Raw genomic sequence first — 23529 nt, 5'->3', positions numbered from 1 at the left:
AAAAAAAATGAATAACATTTACCTTTTTTTTCACAAAAAAATTACTTCAGATCCAATTTTTTTTATTTTGACAAGGGTAACAGAAAAAAATGGACCACAAAATTTGTTGTGTAATTTCTCCTGAGCATGACCATACCCCATATGAGTGAGAAAACCACTGTTTGGGGGCACGGCAGAGCTCAGAAGGAAAGGAGTACCATTTGACTTTTTAAATGCAAACTTTGGTGGAACAACAGGCGGATGCAATGTCGCGTTTGAAGAGCTCCTGATGTGCCTAAACAATGAAAATCCCCCACAAGTGACACCATTTTGGAAACTAGACCCCTCAGGGAACTGATCTAGATGTATGGTGAGCACATTGAACTCTCAGGTGTTTCACAGAAGTTTATAATATTGAGCCGTAAAAATAGAAAAAAATCATATTTTCCCACAAATATGTATTTAGCACAAAATATTGCATTTTCATAAGGGTAACAGGAAAAATTGCACCATACAATTTGTTGTGCAATTTCTCCTGAGTACGCCGATACCCCATATGAGGGAGAAAAATGTTGTTTGGGTGCATGGAAGAGCTCGGATGGGAAGGTGCGTCATTTGACTTTTTGAATGTGAAATTTCCTGGAATCATGAGCGAACATCATATCCCACTTGGAGAGCACCTGATGTGCCTAAACAGTGGAAACCCCCACAAGTGACCCTTTTTTTTGGAAATTAGACCCCTCAAGGAATGTGCTTAGATCATGGTGAGCACATTGAACCCCCAGATGCTTCACAAAAGTTTATAACATTGAGCCATGAAAATAAAAAATCACATTTTCCCCACCAAAATGTTAATTTGGCCTCAAATTTTGCATTTTCATACGGGTAACAAGAGAAATTGCACCATACAGTTTTTTGTGCAATTTCTCCTGAGTACGCTGATACTCCATATAGGGGGGAATACTACTTTTGAGGCACAGTGTAAAGCTCAGAAGGGAAGAGACGACATATTGGAGTTCAGATTTTTGCTGGAATGCTTTGAGGGTGCCATGTCACATTGGCAGAGCCCCTGAGGTGCCAGACCAACAGAAACCCCCGATATGTGAACTCATTTTACAAACTACAGTCCCCATTGAATTCATATAGTGGTGTAGTGATCATATTTACACCAAATGTGTCTGTAAGAATTTTATACCACTGAGCGGTGAAGAAAGAATAAATTACATTTTTACCACTAAAATGTTGTTTTAGCCCCAAGTTGATAATTTTTCTAAAGGCTAATAGGATTTTTTTTTTTAAACAAACTGAGGTCCATTTTTTCCTGAGTGTGCAAATATTAAAAATATTTTTAAGGCACAGTGCAAAGCTCAGAAGTCAAGGAGCGCCAGATTTTATGGTTTGCAGGTGTCATGTCCCACTAGGAGAGCCGATGAGGTGCCAGAACAGAAGAACCTCCCATAAGTGATCCCATTTTACAAACTACGCCTCTCAATGAATTCATCTAGTGGTGCAGTGATCATATTGACACCATGGGTGTGTCACAGAGTTTTATATCATTGGGCAGTGAAGAAAAATAACTACATTTTTACCACCAAAATATTTTTTTAGCCCCAGATTTTACATTTTCACACAAAAAGCGGGTAAAATGGCACCAAAATTTGTTCCACAATTTCTACTAAATGTGGCAATACCCCATATGTGGCTGTACAGTACTACTTAGCCATACGGAGAGACTCGGGAGGAACGGAGAGCTATTTGCCTCCTAGAGCGCAGATGTTCCTAGAACAGTTTTCAGTCTCCATATACAGAGCCCCTAATTGCTAGACGAGCAGAATCCCCCTCATGTGACTACATTTTGGAAACTATACCCCTTGGGGAAATTATCTACAGTTGTAGTGACAATTTTGACTCCATGAGTATTTTCCAGAAACAAGCAGCAATGAATGTTGTCGAGTGAAAATTGCAAACTGCCCGTTGTAGTGACCAGTACGCTGTAGTGACCAGTTCGTTGTAGTCACCAGTACGTTATGCCCAGCCTGTGCTTCTGGAGGCATCCACCAGTAAGTTAGGCTGGCTCTCATCGCTTCAGAAATGCTAAATGTGGAAGCAATATGTGGTTTAGGTACAACTGTGGGGCTCTTAAGGGAGGGGGCATTTGGATTTGAGAGTGAAGAATTTGCTGAATTTCTTTTGGCAGATGAGGAGCCATTTAACTTTTCCAGAGTCTTTGTACTACCAGTAACATGGAAACCCCCTATATTTCTGTTAACAGATGACAGATCTGAGTGGGGACTTGCTTTTTTTATGCATTGAGTTGAAACTTTTATTGGGAACATTTTACATAACGTTAGGGATCACAGTTATCCGGCACTCTACGCTGACCACTTACTTTGGGGTTTCCATCTAAATCTCTGAGTGACATGATTCAAATGAAACCTCCATTCACGATAATGAGGTGGCAGAGTTACTCTGGACTCCGTCTGGTCTCTGTTCAGCGGTGTCCTTCTTTTCAGAAGTGAACAAAACTGTGGCCCATGGCACTTTTATGCAATCCTAAAAAGATGGACACCACTGGATCCCAGGTTAGACGGCGTCCACAGTGCCTCCATCTGCCTCATTATAGGGAGTCTTCCTCCAGAGGATCCATCTGGATCACGTATTTCAGAGATTTATACGGAAACCCCGATGTAAGCGCTCAGCACAGAGCGCAGGATAAATGTGCGCCGAGCCTTCATCAGCAGGTGAAGAAATTTTTTTATTTATTTTTTACGCCGTTTCTCATGTGGTATATGTAATTAGGCAACTGTATTCTTCAGGTCAGTGGGATACCACATTTATATCGGGTTTTTATGTTTGGCTGCTGTCACACACTAAAAGATGCTTTTTATTGCAAAAAATAGCTTTTGCATCACCATATTTTGAGAGCTATAATTTTTCCATATTTTGGTCCACAGAGTCATGTGACGTCTTGTTCTTTGCAGGACGAATTGACATTATTATAGGTACCATTTTGGGGCACATTTTTGTTATCGCTTTCTATTCCAATTTTTGGGACGTAGAATGAATAAAAACCATCAATTCAGAATTTTTTTATTTGGGGGGTTTATGCCATTCTGTGTGTTGTAAAATTGATAACGCAGCTTTATTCTTTGGGTCAGTACGATTACAGCGATGCCTCATTTATATCTTTTTTCTGTTTTGGTGCTTTTACACAGTAAAAACAATTTTATAGAAAAAATAATTATTTTTGAATCGCTTTATTCTGAGAGCTATAACTTTTTTTATTTTTTTGGTGATGGAGCTGTAAGGTGGCTTGTTTTTTTGCGAGACTAGATGACGTTTTCAGCGGTACCATGTTTATTTATATCCGTCTTTTTTATCGCATTTTATTCCACTTTTTGCTTAGCGGTGTGATGATAAAGCATTGTTTTTTGCTTAGCTTTTTATTTATTTTTTATGGTGTTTACTGAAGGGGTTAACTAGTGAGACAGTTTAATAGGTCAGGTCGTTGTGAACGTGGCAATACCAAATATGTGTACTTTCATTGTTTATAATTTTTTTTCATTCAAATATTTATTTATAGATACAATATCTTTGGATTTTTTTTATTATTATTTTTGTATATATATTTTTACAATTATTTAAAAACTCTTTTTACTTTTATTTAACTTTTTTACTTAGGGCTCATACTCACATGCGAGAAACTTGGATGAGTCTCGCACGTCAATACCCGACACTGCACCTGGCACTCAGATAGGAGCGTGCAGCTGCATAGCAATACATGCAGCCGCACGCTCCGCTCCTAAATGCTGGGTGCAGTGCCGGGTATTGACATGCGAGACTCATCTGAGTTTCTCGTATGTGAGTTTGAGCCCTTAGGCTACGTTCACATTAGCGTTAAGCTAATGTGCGTCGGGTTTGCGTCGGCGACGCAGCGGCGACGCATGCGTCATGCGCCCCCTATACTTAACATGGGGGACGCATGCGTTTTTTTTTGTTGCGTTGTGCCACACATGCGTCTTTTTTGCCGCAAGCGTCGGACCAAGAAAACGCAACAAGTTGCATTTTTCTTGCGTCCGATTTTCGGCAAAAACCGACGCATGCGTCGCAAAACGCAGCGTTTTTGCGTGCGTTTTGCCGCATTTTTGCGTGCGTTGTGCGTTGCGTCGCCGACGCAGCGGCGCACAACGCTAGTGTGAACTTAGCCTTAGTCCCACTATGGGACAATCATTCTTTGCAGGCTGATCGGCTTCTACAGCATGGGGATGCAGCAGCAGCTCTGCACTGACAGGGAAAGTTGCTAATCACTGTGCATGATCAGCAAGTTTTCTAGCTCAGGTGACCTGGATGTTGTCATGATGACATTGGGTCACCATGGCAACGATCGGGACCCCGCGTCACGCCACGGGTCTCTGATCTAAAGGCAGAGGGGCTGTCAGCCCTCTGACAGCTCCCGGAATGCTACGATCTTGTTTGATCGCAGCTTTTTGGGGGTTAAAGTGCCGGTAGCTGTCAGAATCAGGTGACACCCGGCTGCGATCACCCACACACCACCAATATGTGCACGCGATTGCGCGGACGTAATAAATCATCCCTGGTCAGATAGACCCAGGTCACATGGATGGATTATTACATCTGATGTCAGAAAAAGGTTAAAGTGCTGAGAGCGGTGCGGGACCGCTCCTGGCATTGAGTGTCGGGTGTCAGCCGTTAGAATTAGCACACAGCCCATGTGCGTGCAAAATCTTGTGACTCTTATACAAATAAGAAAGATTCTTCAGAAGCAGTGAGAACTTGTAGCATAGACAGAGCTGACGGAGGCGTAATTCCTGTAGGCAGTGTTTTACAGCCAGGAAGGGTGCTGTATTGTAGTGGAGGATACTGTCAATGGGAGATTAGAGCTAGGAAACTCTTGGAAGAAATACTCTTTCACTTCAGAAATGGAACTGAACATCGTTATGGCACTTGCTATTAAACTAAAGTATGAGCCTCTGCCTTATGCAGAAGAAATATTCAAAGACGTGCATGGCGTTTATCAAATGTTGATGACCTTGTTCATGAACTGAAGTAAAGATGTTTTACGATGCTGAAGTTTGTTTCTTATTCGTCCAGTTTCTTATTCGGCAGTTTCTTATTTGGCAATTTCTTTTTTTCAGTTTTTTACCGGATTAATGACAAAAATATAAAATTACAATAATAAAATACAGTGCAGTGAGGTGCCATGATGTGATTAAGCTTAAAAGCAGCTACAAAAGTCTTAAAACTGGCACAAAAATGGGCATCAAAGTGGTCACTGAAGGGCATTATTGAACAGGTTAAATGACTTTGGACCACTGATCTCACACTTCAGACACATAGATCAGGGTGCCTCAAATTCAGGTCACTCCAGCCTGTCCAAATGTGCTCTGGGCATCAGAACTGGCACTAATGTGGGCAAATAGCTAATTTTCACAAATTTGAATAAGTAGTGTTTTAAGAGGTTAAATCACTTTGGGCCTCTGATCTCACGCCACCAATATACAAATAGTGATGGCGCGCATCAAATTCAGGTCACTCAAGCCTGGATTTTGGGCATCAGAGTGGGCATCAACACGGGCAAATAACCACTTTTTGTAAAGCTGCTGCCCGCACCCCTTCATGGTGTCCCCTTCCCCATCCATGCAGGGATGCCGGCTTACTCACTGCCCCAGCCCTGCGGCATTGTCTCCTGGCATGTCCCTCCTTCCCGCTGTCTGTGTGTGCATGCTGCAGTGCGGCGCTTCCCCATTCTTAAAGAGGCAGCATGCGCATATGCTAAATGCGTTCAGCCTGTTGCTAAGAGACATTTAGCATAAGTAGTACACCTGCAAGATCGCTTCCAGTCAATGGCTGTAAGGCATCTTGGATAAAAGACTTCCTGTCCCCTAGGGAGTCTCCAAGCAACATAGTGAATCATTAGTTAGTATGCTGTACTGCTAGTGAGTTGTGGGGTCCTGTGGTCCCGGTGCTGCCAGAGCCTGAACATTATCCTCTGGTCCTGGTGTGGCCAGTCCTGTGTCTGTAGTCTACTGGTCTTAGTGTGGCCAGTCCTGTGTTTGTAGTCCCCTGGTCCCGTTGTGGACAGTCCTGTGTCTGTAGTCCCCTGATCCCGGAGCGGTGAGTGCCTGAGCATTGCTCCCTGGTCCTGGAAAGGCCAGGGCTTGAACCTTGTCCCCTGGTCCTGGAGCAGTAAGTGCCAGAACCTGTCCCTTGGTCCCAGAGCGGCCAGTGCCTGAACCTCGTCCCCTGGTCCCGAAGCGGCCAGTGCTTGAACCTCATCCCCTGGTCCCAGAGTGGTCAGTGCCTGAATCTTGTCCCCTTGTCCTGGATCGGCCGCTGCCTGAACCTTGCCCCTTGGTCCTGGAGTGGCCAGTGCCTGAAACTCGTCCACTGGTACCGAAGCGGCCAGTACCTGAACCTTGTCCTCTGGTGACGAAGCGGCCAATGCCTGAACCTTGTCCCCTGGTCCCACAGTGGCCAGTGACTGAACCCTGTCCCCAAAGTGTCTAATCTAAGCCCTAAACCCCTGGGGGCAGCATCTGCAGTACTGGGTTCTGCCCGGGAGTGATACCTGGAGTCTACCTGATGCACAAACCAGACCTCACCACTAGAGGCTAGAGTGAACACCACGATGGTAGCCGCTTAGTTACACACCTTCCTGGATAGGCTTGATCCTGTGGCACAGTGGGTAAGCAAATCCACGCATGTCACGGCTGGGCGTAACAGTCTGCTCAGCCCAGCCATGACTGCAACACTTTTCACATCAAAGTGGGCAAATAGCCACTTTTCACAGATTTAAATAAGTAACTGGTGCTTTTCAGGGGTTAAATGACCTTGGTCCACTGATCTCACACGACCAATACACATATAATGATGGCCCGCATCAAATTCAGGTCAAATGAGTCCTGGGCATCAGAATGGGCATCAAAGCGAGCCAGTGGCACAAAGTCATTGAACTCCTGAAAAACACAAGTAACTTATTAAAATCTGTGAAAAGTGGCTATTTGCAAACTTTGATCCACCTGATGATGCCCAGAACACATTTGGACGAGGCTGGAATAACCGGATTTTGATGCTGGCCATCACTATACATGTAATGAGTTTGTGCCTTATCTGTGTATTGGTGCTGTTAGATCAGTGGCCCAAAGTCATTGAACTCCTGAAAACACCAGTCACTTATTCAAATCTGTGAAAATTGGCTATTTGCCCACTTTGATGCCCGTTCTGATGCACAGAACCAATTTGCGCCAGGCTGGAGTAACCTGAATTTGATGTGGGCTACCCTGATCTATGTGTCTGCAATGTGAGATTAGTAGCCCAAAGTCATTTAACCCTTTCAATTTACCCTTCAGTGCCCACTTTGATGCCCATTTTTGTTCCAGCTTTATGACTTTTGTAGCTGCTTTTAAGTGTATTCACATCAGGGCACCTCAGTGCAATGTATTTTGTTATTGTATTTTTTTTATTTTGTCATTCAGCCTATATAAAACAGAAAATAAGAAATTGACAAAACTGGATTAATAGGAAACCAACTTTAGCATCGCAGACTTTTTTAACTTTTTAAAATGGTTGTTGACCTCCCTGATTCAGTACATGAATTTAAGGTCCTCATACCATCATATCACTTGTGGCCCAAAAAAGGGTAAGCAGCAAAACCTCACAAACCACTCATACACTCAAGGGTACCGTAATAGGGTGTTTAGGGGTGGCAAAGCAAACCTCACCACCACAGAAGTAACCATTGGCCAGTTTTGTCCCTTACAGGTACTAATATACACTGTCTTCTCTCCTCCTCAACCCTTTAGGCCAGGGTCCATATGGTAAATATGCATGGATCTCTCGAGTTTCCCAAGCATGCCTGTATAAACACAGGCTGCCTGGAAACATAGTCCAAGTATACAAGAATTGGATGGCTGATAGTAAACCAGCTGCCCCATTCTGTCTTCTCAAGTAAGGCAACGGAGGACATCCACAGATCCTCAGTGCCCTCAGCCAGCATGGAGCCTGACCTTGGTCAAGATGTGGGGAACACTGACCTGTGCACTGTTAATACAGTGCGTGATGCGTTTCCCCACACCTGTCACTGCACACAGCCCCATATTGGCTCAGCTGCTGGGTTTAAAAGAACAACAGCATGACACTCCTGAGTGCAGCTGGCCATCATAAGAGGAGCGTACCTGCTCTCACATAATCTATTCTTGACATACTTTCTTTGGAATGACTAGTATTCCCTAGCTGACTAAATATTTTCATATTCACCTTAATCTGCCCTATCCCTAGAGAACAGTAGGAATGTGTGTGTGCATGTGTGTATATGCGTGTATGCATGTGTGTGTGCGTGTATGTCTGCTTGTGTGTGCAAACAATATCTTGAAAATGTGAGCCATTAATTGCAAACACAATTTGTTATTTTTCACTCCCAAAAATGTAATTTGCCTAACAAATTTATTTAAGTCTATGTTGCAAAAATGAGTACACCCCAATGAAATCTTAAGAGCAAAGCTTCAGTTTACACTACAAAATTCTAATTAACAAAGTAAGTCTAAATATTAATTAACATCTTCACCTCCAGCCTGTTTTCACCCTGCTGACTAGGCCAATTTTGTTCAATTTTGACCATTGTCAATTTATGAGGCAATAACTCTGGAACGCTTCAACACATCCCAGTGATTCTGAGATTGTTTTTAGTAACATATTGTACTTCATCTTACTGGTAAAATTTGTTTGATATGGCTTGAGTTTTTTGTGAAAATATCAGAAATTTGGTGAAAATTTGGAAAATGTTCGCTAATTTTCAAACTTTTAATTATTATGCCCTTAAATCAGAGTCTTATGTCACGCAAAATAGTTAATGAATAACATTTCCCACATGTCTACATCAACACATTTTTGAAACATAATTTTGTTAGGACTTTATGAGGATTAAAAATTGATCAGCAATTTCTAATTTTTCCAACAAAATTTTAAAACCATTTTCTTAGGCTAGGGGCACATTGCGTTCTGTGACCGCGTTTAACGGACTACATTACACCGCGGCATAACGTCCGTTAACGCCGACATTGCCTGTAATGGTGAACGCATCGCTAGCGCACGCCCACATTGGGCGTGCGCTAGCGATGTGCCGTCATTTGAGTGACTGCTTGCAGCGTTCGCGGTCCGTTCCTCGCTAGCGCAGATCGGGGATCTGCGCTAGCGGGATTGGCTAACGCGATCCCTTTTGGGACATTGCGTTAGCGCAGTCCGTAGAGCTATGCGCTAAACGGACTGCCCTAACGCAATGTGATCCTAGCCTTAGAGACCACCTCATGTTTGAAGTGACTTCGAGGAGCTGCATGATAGAAAATACTCAAAAGTGACACTATTCTAAAAACTGTACCCCTCAATTTTGATTTTGCCCAAAATTTTACATTTTCACAAGAGTAACAGGAGCAAAATGGACCATACAATTGTTCTGCAATTTATCCTGAGTAAAATAATCTATATTTATGAGGCATCGTGATTACTCGCCAATCCCGCCCCCTGCACAGTAGCTCCGCGCCCCACCACATCACCACACATAATCCCGCCCCCCACCATATCACCACACATAATCCCGCCCCCACCACATTACCACCCACAATACGCACCACATCACCACACACAATCCTACCCCCCACAAATCCCGCCCCCCCACCACATCACCACACATAATCCCGCCCCCACATCACCACACATAATCCCACCCCCCACCACATCACCACACATAATCCCGCCCCCCACACATCACCACACAATCCCGCCCCCCAACACATCACCACACATAATCCCGCCCCCCACCCCATTACCACACATAATCCCGCCCCCCCACCACATTACCACACATAATCCCGCCCCCCACCCCATTACCACACACAATCCTGCCCCAACCACATTACCACACACAATCCCGCCCCCCACCACATTACCACACACAATCCCGCCCCCACCACATCACCACACACAATCCTGCCCCCCACCACATTACCACACACAATCCTGCCCCCCACCACATTACCATACACAATCCCGCCCCCCACCACATCACCACACACAATCCCGCCCCCCCACCACATTACCACACATAATCCCACCCCCCACCACATCACCACACATAATCCCACCCCCCCACCACATCACCACACATAATCCTGCCCCCAACACATCACCACACAATCCCGCCCCCCAACACATCACCACACATAATACCACCCCCCACCAAATTACCACACATAATCCACCACATCACCACACACAATCCCGCCCCCCACCACATTACCACACATAATCCCGCCCCCCCACCACATTACCACACACAATCCTGCCCCCCACCACATTACCACACACAATCCCGCCCCCCCACCACATTACCACACACAATCCCGCCCCCCCACCACATTACTACATAATCCTGCCCCCCACCCCATTACCACACATAATCCCGCCCCCCCACCACATTACCACACACAATCCCGCCCCCCACCACATTACCACACACAATCCCGCCCCCACCACATCACCACACACAATCCTGCCCCCCACCACATTACCACACACAATCCTGCCCCCACCACATTACCATACACAATCCCGCCCCCCACCACATCACCACACACAATCCCGCCCCCCACCACATTACCACACATAATCCCACCCCCCACCACATCACCACACATAATCCCACCCCCCCACAACATCACCACACATAATCCTGCCCCCAACACATCACCACACAATCCCGCCCCCCAACACATCACCACACATAATCCCACCCCCCACCCCATTACCACACATAATCCCGCCCCCCCACCACATTACCCCTCATAATCCCGCCCCCCACCCCATTACCACACACAATCCTGCCCCAACCACATTACCACACACAATCCCAACCCCCACCACATTACCACACACAATCCCGCCCCCCACCACATCACCACACACAATCCCGCCCCCCACCACATTACCTCACACAATCCTGCCCCCCCACCACATTACCATACACAATCCCGCCCCCCACCACATCACCACACACAATCCCGCCCCCCCACCACATTACCACACACAATCCCGCCCCCCCACCACATTACTACATAATCCTGCCCCCCCACCCCATTACCACACATTATCCCGGCCCCCACCACATTACCACACACAATCCCGCCCCCCCACCACATTACCACACACAATCCCGCCCCCCACCCCCCACTACATTACCACACACAATACCGTCCCCCACCACATCACCACACACAATCCCGCCCCCCACCACATCACCACAAATAATCCCGCCCCAAACACATCACCACACATAATCTTGCCCCCAACACATCACCACACATAATCCCACCCCCCACCACATTACCACACACAATCTCGCCCCCCCACCACATCACCACACACGATCTGCACCACATCACCACTCACAATCCCGACCCCCACCACATCACCACACATAATCCCGCCCCCCCACCACATCACCACACATAATCCCGCCCCCAGCACATCACCACACATAATCCCGCCCCCCACCACATTACCACACAAAATCCTGCCCCCCCAACACATCACCACACATAATCCCACCCCCCACCCCATTACCACACATAATCCCGCCCCCCCACCACATTACCCCTCATAATCCCGCCCCCCACCCCATTACCACACACAATCCTGCCCCAACCACATTACCACACACAATCCCACCCCCCACCACATTACCACACACAATCCCGCCCCCCACCACATCACCACACACAATCCCGCCCCCCACCACATTACCTCACACAATCCTGCCCCCCCACCACATTACCATACACAATCCCGCCCCCCACCACATCACCACACACAATCCCGCCCCCCCACCACATTACCACACACAATCCCGCCCCCCCACCACATTACTACATAATCCTGCCCCCCCACCCCATTACCACACATTATCCCGGCCCCCACCACATTACCACACACAATCCCGCCCCCCCACCACATTACCACACACAATCCCGCCCCCCACCCCCCACTACATTACCACACACAATACCGTCCCCCACCACATCACCACACACAATCCCGCCCCCCACCACATCACCACACATAATCCCGCCCCAAACACATCACCACACATAATCTTGCCCCCAACACATCACCACACATAATCCCACCCCCCACCACATTACCACACACAATCTCGCCCCCCCACCACATCACCACACACGATCCGCACCACATCACCACTCACAATCCCGACCCCCACCACATCACCACACATAATCCCGCCCCCCCACCACATCACCACACATAATCCCGCCCCCAGCACATCACCACACATAATCCCGCCCCCCACCACATTACCTCACACAATCCTGCCCCCCCACCACATTACCATACACAATCCCGCCCCCCACCACATCACCACACACAATCCCGCCCCCCCACCACAATACCACACACAATCCCGCCCCCCCACCACATTACTACATAATCCTGCCCCCCCACCCCATTACCACACATTATCCCGGCCCCCACCACATTACCACACACAATCCCGCCCCCCCACCACATTACCACACACAATCCCGCCCCCCACCCCCCACTACATTACCACACACAATACCGTCCCCCACCACATCACCACACACAATCCCGCCCCCCACCACATCACCACACATAATCCCGCCCCAAACACATCACCACACATAATCTTGCCCCCAACACATCACCACACATAATCCCACCCCCCACCACATTACCACACACAATCTCGCCCCCCCACCACATCACCACACACGATCCGCACCACATCACCACTCACAATCCCGACCCCCACCACATCACCACACATAATCCCGCCCCCCCACCACATCACCACACATAATCCCGCCCCCAGCACATCACCACACATAATCCCGCCCCCCACCACATTACCACACAAAATCCCACCCACCACAACATTACCACAAACAATCTCGCCCCCCACCACATCACCACACACGATCCGCACCACATCACCACTCACAATCCCGACCCCCACCACATCACCACACATAATCCTGCCCCCCCACCACATCACCACACATAATCCCGCCCCCCAGCACATCACCACACATAATCCCACCCCCCACCACATTACCACACATAATCCCACCTCCCACCACATTACCACACATAATCCCACCCCCCCACCACATCACCACACATAATCCTGAGCCCCCAACACATCACCACACATAATCCCGCCTCCCCACCCCATAACCACACATAATCCCGCCCCCACCGCATCACCACACATAATCCCGCCCCCCACCACATCACCACACATAATCCCGCCCCCAGCCACATCGCCACACATAATCCTGCCCCACCACCTCATTACCACACATAATCCCGCCCCCCACCACATTACCACACATAGTCCCGCCCCCCACCCCATTACCACACATAATCCCGCCCCCAACCCCATTACCACACATAATCCCGCCCCTCACCCCATTACCACACATAATCCCGCCCCCCACCTCATTACCACACATAATCCCGCCCCCCACGCCATTACCACACATAATCCCACCCCCCGACCACATCACCACACATAATCCCACCCCCACCCCATTATTACACATAATCCTGCCCCCCACCACATCACCACACATAATCCCGCCTCCCCACCCCATTACCACACATAATCCCGCCCCCTCACCACACCACCACACATAATCCCGCCCCCCCACCACATTACCACACATAATCCCGCCCCCACCATATTACCACACATAATCCCGCCTCCCCACCACATTACCACACATAATCCCGCCCCCCAACACATCACCACACATAATCCCGCCCCCCACCACATCACCACACATAATCCCGCCACCTCACCCCATTACCACACATAATCCCGCCCCCGACCACATCACCACACATAATCCCGCCCCCGCACCCCATTACCACACATAAAACCCGCCCCCCCACCCCATTACCACACATAATCCCGACCCCCTACCTCATTACCACACATAATCCCACCCCCCCACCCCATTACCACACATAATCCCACCCCCCCACCCCATTACCACACATAATCCCGCCCCCACCACATCACCACACATAATCCCGCCTCCCCACCTCATTACCATACATAATCCCGCCCCCCACCACATCACCACACATAATCCCGCCCCCCCACAGCACCACACATAATCCCACCCCCCACCACATTACCAAACATAATCCCGCCTCCCCACCACATTACCACCCATAATCCCGCCCCCTACCCCATTACCACACATAATCCCGCCCCTCACCCCATTACCACACATAATCCCGCCCCCCACCCCATTGCCACACATAATCCCACCCCCCGACCACATCACCACACATAATCCCACCCCCACCCCATTATTACACATAATCCTGCCCCCCACCACATCACCACACATAATCCCGCCCCCCACCCCATTACCACACATAATCCCACCCCCCGACCACATCACCACACATAATCCCGCCCCCTCACCACACCACCACACATAATCCCGCCCCCCCACCACATTACCACACATAATCCCGCCCCCACCATATTACCACACATAATCCCACCCCCCCACCCCATTACCACACATAATCCCACCACCTCACCCCATTACCACACATAATCCCGCCCCCGACCACATCACCACACATAATCCCGCCCTCCCACCACATCACCACACATAATTCCCCCCACCACCACATTACCACAGATAATCCCGCCCCCACCACATTACCACACATAATTCCACCCCCCACATTACCAAACGAGGCTCTGTCCCCACACATTACCACACGAGGCTCCGTCCCCACACATTACCATACGAGGCTCCGTCCCCACACATTACCCAGCAGCGTTAATTAGATAGCAATGAGCGTGCCGAGCGTTAGCTGGCTGGAAACAGCTAGTATGTCATATGTGGTTGAAAACTACTTTTGAGGTATGGTGTAAATTTTAGAAGGGAAGAAGCGCCCTATTGGAGATTAGATTTTGCTGGAATGGTTTGAGGGTGTCATTCGCAGAGACCCTGAGGTGCCGAAGCAGCATAAATAAGTGACATCATTTTACAAACTATACCCCCCCAATGATTTCACCTAGGGGTGCAGTGAGCATGTTCACATCTCATGTGCCTCACAAAATTTTATACCATTGGTTGTCAATAAAGAAAAATTAGATTTTTACCACTAAAATGTTGCTTTAGCCCTCAATTTTATATTTTTATAAATTAATAGACTAGTAGGAAAAAATTGGACCTCGCAGTTTGTTGTGCAATTTCTCTTGAGTGCGCCAATACCCTGCACATAATCGGGAACTACTTTTCAGGCACAGTGGAAAGCGCAGATGGTAAGGAAAACCGTATTATAGTAGAGATTTTACTGTTGTGTATGTTTCACATTTTTGTTTCACATGCGTCTTATTATATTTGTTTTCATGGTCTAAATCCCTATAAAGGAAATGACCTCATGTAATTACTCACCTGGACCTGTTGAAGCGATCACAAGCAAAATGGCCGTAGTCCATTGTCTCTCTCCCTGCATGCCTCCCTAATCTGTATGTTGGACACATTGTCCAAGCCGCACATGGTGAAATAAAGGACACTGGAATTTTTTACAACTTGATGAGTGCCGCTTTTCTTATTTGCATTATTTATTTTACTGTTATGGTTTGCGGGTGCCATGACCCACTGGAAGAGCCCCTAAGGTGCCAGAACAGCAGAATCACCTCCCCAGGGGCGCCGCTACCATGTGGCAAGATGAGCGCTTTGCCTCAGGCGGCACTGCCGTCACTGAAGTGAGGGGGCGGAAGATTCTGCTGCTGTAGTAACTGAATTTGCATTGGAGATGCAGGTTCAGTTGGTACTCTATTATACAGGGCTCAAGGCCAGCGTCAGCACCCAAGCAAGTGCCGGGGCCATAGCGAGAAGGATCACCAAAAAGAGCCGGATCACCAAAATGAGCCGGACCTGTGTGTGACTGGCCGGGTTCTGCTCCTCCTGCAACATTAGCTCAGCTGCGACATCACTGACAACACGTGACTGATCACATGCTCGTGACATCATGAAAGGTTCTCTACTTCCCGGATGTAGTCTTCTCCAGTATGGTAAGTATGTGCTCCGGCCACTGCTGCTCTGTGCAGCTCTGCTGCTGAGGTACGGCGGCCACATTGTTCTGTGCTCCTCCGCGCACACTATCAGGCGGCTGCAGTGACTGGCGGAGAGCTGGGTGTGTCAGGGACCAGGTGCAGTTTGTGCGTGTTCACAGTTCTGTCTGTGCTGCGGATTCCCTGCAGATTTTACAAGTTCACACGTCCAGACCTTGCTGTGGATTCCGCACACGTCTGCAGCAATCTATAGTACTATACAGGTAGCAGGTGTTTCACCATCCCATTCACACAATGCAGAAAAATGCAGGGTGTGAAACCTGCCGCGGACTTTACCATAGCCTGAGTAGGGTGAACTCATCAGTAACCTGCGGATTCACTCACAAAGCCGCAGCGGATATTTCTTGCAATGTGTGAACATGGCCCAGAGTTAAAGAATAAATATAAGCTGAGCTATATGCTACGTGGCTGTGCTATATGCTACGTGGCTGTTCTATGTACTACGTGGGCTTTGTTATATGCTACGTGGGCTGTGATATATGCTATGTGGGCTGTGCTATATGCTACGTGGGCTGTTATATGCTACCCGACTGCTATATGCTACGTGGGCTGTGTTATATACTACGTGGGCTGTTATATGCCACGTGGCTGTGTTATATACTACGTGGGTAGCAAAGAAAGGAAGAAAAAGATGAACTTGGCAGTTGCGGAAAGTACTTGGGTTAAGCGATACCTATTAGGGAGGTATCCATTTACTATATTAGTACCTGAATATCCACTTATCTTCATAGATTGTGCTTAAATCTAGAACATTTTGGGAGTAAGATTTAGAAGTTTCTATGGACAAGTTATGGTCCTGAAATCAAATGGCCTGTCCTCATGAAATTATTACTTTAAAATCCAGTTTACGATAGTTGACAGACTGTATCACCCCCCTTACTTTATGTACCGTATTGGTTATTTGGACTCTTCAGGGTACAGATGATTTCAAATTAAAAAAAAAAATAAGCTGAGATCATGAGCATATTGTGGTAAATTTGGCATTTCTTCAGACAGCCTGGACTAAGTTTACACTGTTTACCTAAGACTGCATTTGTAAAATGTGGGGCTGCATGTTTCCTTCTTACAGTGTTTGTGATTTTTATTTCCCCAGACTTCTCAAATTATATTTGTAGTTTAAAACCAAAGTGAAAATCCTAAATTGTTGAAACGTTGTGTGCAATATGGTAGAGTTCTAACAATATGTCAACTTATATACACTCAAAGCTAAAAGTTTTGAGATTGACACAAAGTTTAGGTTTTCATAAAGTTTGGTGTTTTTACATTTCTAATCTGATGGAGCATCATTAGAGAAAATAGCTTAATCTCAGTGCTCTGCATTCCAATAACTGTACCTGTACTTTATGCAAAGTAATTTTCTTTGATGAAGTCTCCTTCAGACTGTTTGGAACAACTGGAAGAATGATTGTCCAGAGAATAAAAGGTGAGCTCTACCATGAGTCTTGTGTTGTGTCAACAGTAAAGTATCTTGAGACCATTCATGTGTGGAGTTGATTTTCATCCATTGGAATGGGTTCCCTCACAATTTTGCCTAAAAACACTGGCATGAATAAAAAATAGTATCCCTTCCATCTTCCCATACATATGTACCTACTAATATGCCAGTATTATTCTGGTGTTTGGGATCCCCCTGGGGGGTACTTTTACCACCTGTGCATCTTTGAAGTGCGTCTCTTAACCCCCAGTTAATAAATCCCCCCTTTTTTTGACAGTACCTACTTGGTTATTCTTATTTCCCCCTTGCCCTGCTAGAGCCTTGTTGTGGCGCTGCGGTGTGCATTTTGGGGGCCATTTTTTCGGTGCTGCAATGTTATTGTGCGCACGCGCCCTGCTCACTTATCGCTGCAGGCTTACCTTGTCAGCGCTGTGTCATGGCGCTGCGTGATAATTTCTTGGGGTTTGTACTCGGCGCTGCTAATTTATTATGCACATGCGCCCTGTCCTTTTGTTACTGCGGGCTTATCTGGCCCCCTTTTTTCATCACATAAGCTCTATTATGAGCAGTGTGTTGTAAGCTTGCGCCCTCTGGTGGTTCAGTAGCGAGCGTTCTGCGCACGTGCGCACTTTCACTTTCGGTTTCAGCTGCCATTATTTTGTGGCGCTGGTGCACTTCCTTAATCCCCCATGTTGATCAAGGTACTTACCCGGACACCGTTTGCTCATCTGTGAGTAATTGTCTCAATTCCTCCTGCCGCTACTTAAGTCTTTCCTGGCCTATTCCCCAGCACTTCCCCTGACGAAGCTGCGTTCAGCAGCGATACGCGTGGGGCCTCCCCACACTCTCTGGATCCCGGGATTATCTTCCTTTACTCCTGACTTCTGACAGCTGACGGCCCAGACCACAAACCGGATGACCTGATTGGGTGACTTATACTTATACCCTGTGGTCTCTCTACCATTGTGCCACACACTCTTACCTCTGTAGGCACTTCTTTATAACCTGGGTGGCATCCTGGTCCTACCTGACCATTCTGCTTTATATTTATTTTCTCTTTGATTTAGTCCACTCTTTGCTGGGAGTTATCCCCCCTCCCCCCCCCTTTTTTTTGGCCTATTATGGCCCCTTGACAGTTACAGGCTGGTCTTTTATAGCAGGGCCACTTTTTCATAATGGGGGTATCTGGGGACGCCCAGACCCTCTGTGCTCTTGTATATGTGTGCACTATTACATCTGTATTACTATATTATTGAACCATATTACATTTTTATATGGCTTAGGGGGTTTCATTCCCCATTTTATAGGTATTCCTTATATGCTGTCTAATCATTGATTTCCATACATAGATATTTTTTGGGTTGCTATTATTGTTGTGTTGAATAGCACATATATTTTCTGTTGTTCAACACTATTTGTATTTGGGGCTGTCTTTAATGAGTATTTACCATGGGACCAGTGGTGTGGTTGTTATATTTTAATATGTTTTTATCCTAGTGTATGCGTCTCTGTTTTCAATAAACTTTTTGTAATTTGTTGCTACTCAGCTTGTATTTCTCTGGGTGTGCACTCCATTTTTGCGTGTCTGCTTTTCTTAGTTGCTCCATTATGTCCTTTTGGCTATGCATGGAGCTGCACCCCTATATAGATTTACTACCAGCATAACTTTGCGTTTGCCCAGTTGTGGTGCTCCCTATTCCTCTATAAATCCCCTCATGTTTGTAGCTTCTCTTTGAAGTTTTCCTATGGGGTAGCACACATTTTATTATATTTTTCGGGCTATAAGATTAGTGAAACTTTATCTAGTTTCACCAGAGACTTGTACTACTTTCTTGTTTTTTATTATGTCGTATTATCCTTTCTTTATAGTAGCGGTTTAGGTCCATTCAGTGTACAGTGGGTGTCCCGGGCCAAGCACACTCTACATGGATTGGGAAACTCGTGAAGCTTCCTGGCAGGCCTGTTCCTCCAATCTCTTTCAAACTCAGGATGTTCCAGTTGTTGGATCTGACCTCTCTAAATTGACTAACGATCTTACTGCGGTGCACAAATCAGGCATCCGCTTATGGTGGAATATACGGGGTCTCGAAGAGTACGCCAGAGCTTCCATTATTCCATGCGGCCTTAGGGTCCCAATATTCCCTGCTTGGGAACCTTCATCAGCCTTTAAGACTACCTGGAACAGGGCCTAATTCGGTGCTCTAATATACTTATTTGCTTGCTCCTTGAACAAGACAAGGAGCTTCTTGTCTCCACCAAAGCGTAGATTAGAGATTTGGAATCCAAACTCACCACGTACGATTCCTCTCAAGTTGCTGACTATAAACTGAGGTTGAAGGACACTCTTGACAAATTTGAAGCTGAGGTGATAGCGAGGAAGCGCAAGAAGTTTCAACGGGATCGTTGGGATTTTGATAACAACGCCGCATTTAAGTGGAGACATTCCGGCAATCAAGCGGACCAAGCTCTAATCAGGTTGCTAACCTCACGGACGACCCTCTTATAGGTGCCACAAGTTCGAGCGATTTTTTATCGTCAGGGGGAAGCGATCTGGACGTAGGACGCGGCAAGGGGGTAAGCACAAGGGTCCTAAGAAAAAGGACAAAAGCCTCCAAGGGGCCCAAATCCCCTTTTCGCCGACCGTACAGACCTCGACGCCAATGAACGCTTCCCCGGCACTCCTTGAAGACCAGTCGTCCTTAACTGCAACCGAGCACCTACAGGTAATTAATCTCTCTGATTATCCGTTGTCTACCTCTGAGATCTCCATACTGCAAAAGGGCCTCACGTTTTCACCTACTAAAGCCCTTGACAAATTTGTTTTGGTCAAAGACTTATTTCTGTTTTGCCGTAAATTAGTCTTACAGGTTATCCATCGTAAACCGGAGATGGCGAGGAATCTGGATACTATGGCGGAACAGGCTCTCCAGGATCTCTTGGATCTTCTGCACGAAAATGAGGACGGACCAGGTAGGAGGGTTTTTCCTTACAGGAATAAATCTGTATTTTCTCCTTCTTTTTCCCTGGTCCCTGCCGTCAAGATCTTTTTTGAACTCACCAAAAGGGACATCATGCTTCTGTCACCCTCTTCAGGGGTTCCTAGCAATCTTACCCCTAGTGAAAAGAAAGCACTCATTTCACTGAAAAACAATAAAAACTTCATCATTAAAGAGGCGGACAAGGGCGGCAATGTCGTCCTATGGCCTGTCCACCTCTACACAGCAGAAGTCCAGAGGCAATTGAATAACAATAGATTCTATGCCAGGCTCCCTTCTGATCCTACGGAGACTTTTTCGGCCAAATACCACTCATTGGTCAGTCAGGCCTTTGATTATGGCATCATCAATAAAAGCACACAGCAATATCTGCGGGTGGAGTTCCCGGTCATCCCTACATTTTATTTGCTCCCCAAGGTGCACAAATGTTTAACTGCGCCTCCTGGACGACCCATAGTGTCCAGCATAGGTAGCCTTTGCGAGAAGGCCAACGTGTATGTTGATTTTTTTCTGCAACCATTGGCTACCTCACTACCATCCTATACTAGGGATTCGGCCCACTTCATCAGCCTGTGCCGCGATGTGACCTGCCTGGACCAAACATTTTTGGTGACCTGCGATGTTGAATCGCTTTATTCAAATATTAACCATCTTGACGGATTGCATGCAGTGGGGCATTTTCTCAGTGGACGGGATAATCCAGATCGTTTTCATGATTCTTTTTTGATTGATCTTTTGCAGTTTATTTTACACCACAACTATTTTCTATTTGACCGCACGTTCTTTCGGCAGGTATCCGGTGTGGCGATGGGGGCGCGTTGCGCACCGGCGTACGCAATCATCTTTTTAGGCTGGTGGGAGGAAACCATTGTGTACTGCTCTGAGTCCTTTAAGACACATGTCCGGCACTGGCATCGCTTTATTGACGATGTTTTTATCTTATGGAGAGGTACAGAGCAGGAGTGCCTGGATTTTCTTAATGAACTGAACAGCAACAACTTAAACATCGTCCTCACGCATTCTCTCTCTCATCTATCAGTGACTTTCCTGGACTTAAAGGTTTTCATCCGGAACGGACATCTGGCCACGGATCTATATCGAAAATCTACCGCGACGAACAGCCTGCTCAGGTATGATAGTTCCCATCCTCTTCATACCAGGAGGGGTATTCCTATTGGCCAATTTTTAAGGGTCCGTCGCAATTGTACTCTAGATGAGGACTTTCTTACACAATCCAGGGCTCTTACGTCTAGATTTAGGCAACGTGGCTATCCGAAAAAAAAACATCTCCCATGCCTTTCAAAGGGCCAGGGGTACGAGTCAGGATCTGTTGATTTCCCCTAGTGATCGCCATCAGGACACCAGTGTCCGTTTTATAACGGACTTTAATGACCAGTGGGATCGGATAAGAAATGTCCTAACTAGGGTTGAGCGAAACGGGTCGGCAATTTTCAGAAGTCGCCGACTTTTGGCAAAGTCGGGTTTCATGAAACCCGACCCGACCCCTGTGTGGGGTCGGCCATGAAGTCGGCGATCTTCTGAATCTGGAATCGGAATTCCGATACCGATTCCCGATATGTTTAAGATATCGGGAATTGGTATCGGAATTCAGATTTAAGTGTAAAATAAAGAATTAAAATAAAAAATATCGCCATACTTACCATCTGATGCGCCCTGGTACTAAGCGGGAACCTTCCTTCCTTAGAATCAGCCTTCCAGGACCTTGCGGTGACGTCGCGGTGACGTCGCGGCTTGTGATTGGTCGCGCGGCCGCCCATGTGACCGCTCGCGCGACCAATCAAAAGCCGCGACGTCACCGTGACGTCACCGAAGGTCCTGGAAGGGCTGATTCTTAGGAAGGAAGGCTGCCGGAAAGAAGCAGGGCGCGTCCGAGGGTGAGTATATACCTAATAGGAATATACTCACCCTCGGCTTCTTTCCGGCAGCCTTCCTTCCTAAGAATCAGCCCTTCCAGGACCTTCGGTGACGTCACGGTGATGTCGCGGCTTGTGATTGGTCGCGCGAGCGGTCACATGGGCGGCCGCGCGACCAATCACAAGCCGCGACGTCACCGCGATGTCACCGCAAGGTCCTGGAAGGCTGATTCTAAGGAAGGAAGGTTCCCGCTTAGTACCAGGGCGCATCAGATGGTAAGTATGGCGATATTTTTTATTTTAATTCTTTATTTTACACTTAAATATGGATCCCAGGGCCTGAAGGAGAGTTTCCGCTCCTTCAGACCCTGGGAACCATTGGAAACCCAATGCACTGCATTGGGTTTCGAGTTTCGGCCGACCCCGACCCCGACTTTTTTATAGGATCGGCCGATTTCACTCGACCCGACTTTTGAAAAAGTCGCGTTTCGTGAAACCCGATCCTATAAATGTAAAGGTCGCTCAACCCTAGTCCTAACATCCTATTGGGACATTCTCACCACCGACACACAGACCTCCACCCTGGTCACCTCCCGGCCAGTGTTGACGGCCAAGAGGGCTCCTAAACTTAGGGACATCCTGACTAAGAGCCATTTTCTACGCCCGGCAATCAGTTTGAATCGGGGGATACGTTTGAGGGGGTCATTTCCCTGTGGGGGTTGCAGTGTATGTCAACATGTTCCTGCCACAAGAGATCAGTTCATTAACCCCTTGGATTCAAAACCACACCGATTAACTTCGTATATCAATTGCAGAATGGCCAATGTGATCTACGCTATTATCTGCCCATGCAATAAGGTGTACGTTGGTCAAACCTCCCAGGAACTTAGAAAGAGGGCACAGAAACACCTGTCCACAATACATCTGGCGGCATCTGATACTAGAAAGGGCAGGATTGTGTCCCCGGTTGCCCTGCACTTTTTAACGGCTCATGGTGGCTCCTCGGCTCAAATCTCACTT

This window comes from Ranitomeya variabilis, chromosome 4, assembly GCF_051348905.1.
Source record: "Ranitomeya variabilis isolate aRanVar5 chromosome 4, aRanVar5.hap1, whole genome shotgun sequence".
In the NCBI taxonomy this organism is placed as follows: domain Eukaryota; kingdom Metazoa; phylum Chordata; class Amphibia; order Anura; family Dendrobatidae; genus Ranitomeya; species Ranitomeya variabilis.
This window is presented reverse-complemented; position numbering follows the sequence as displayed.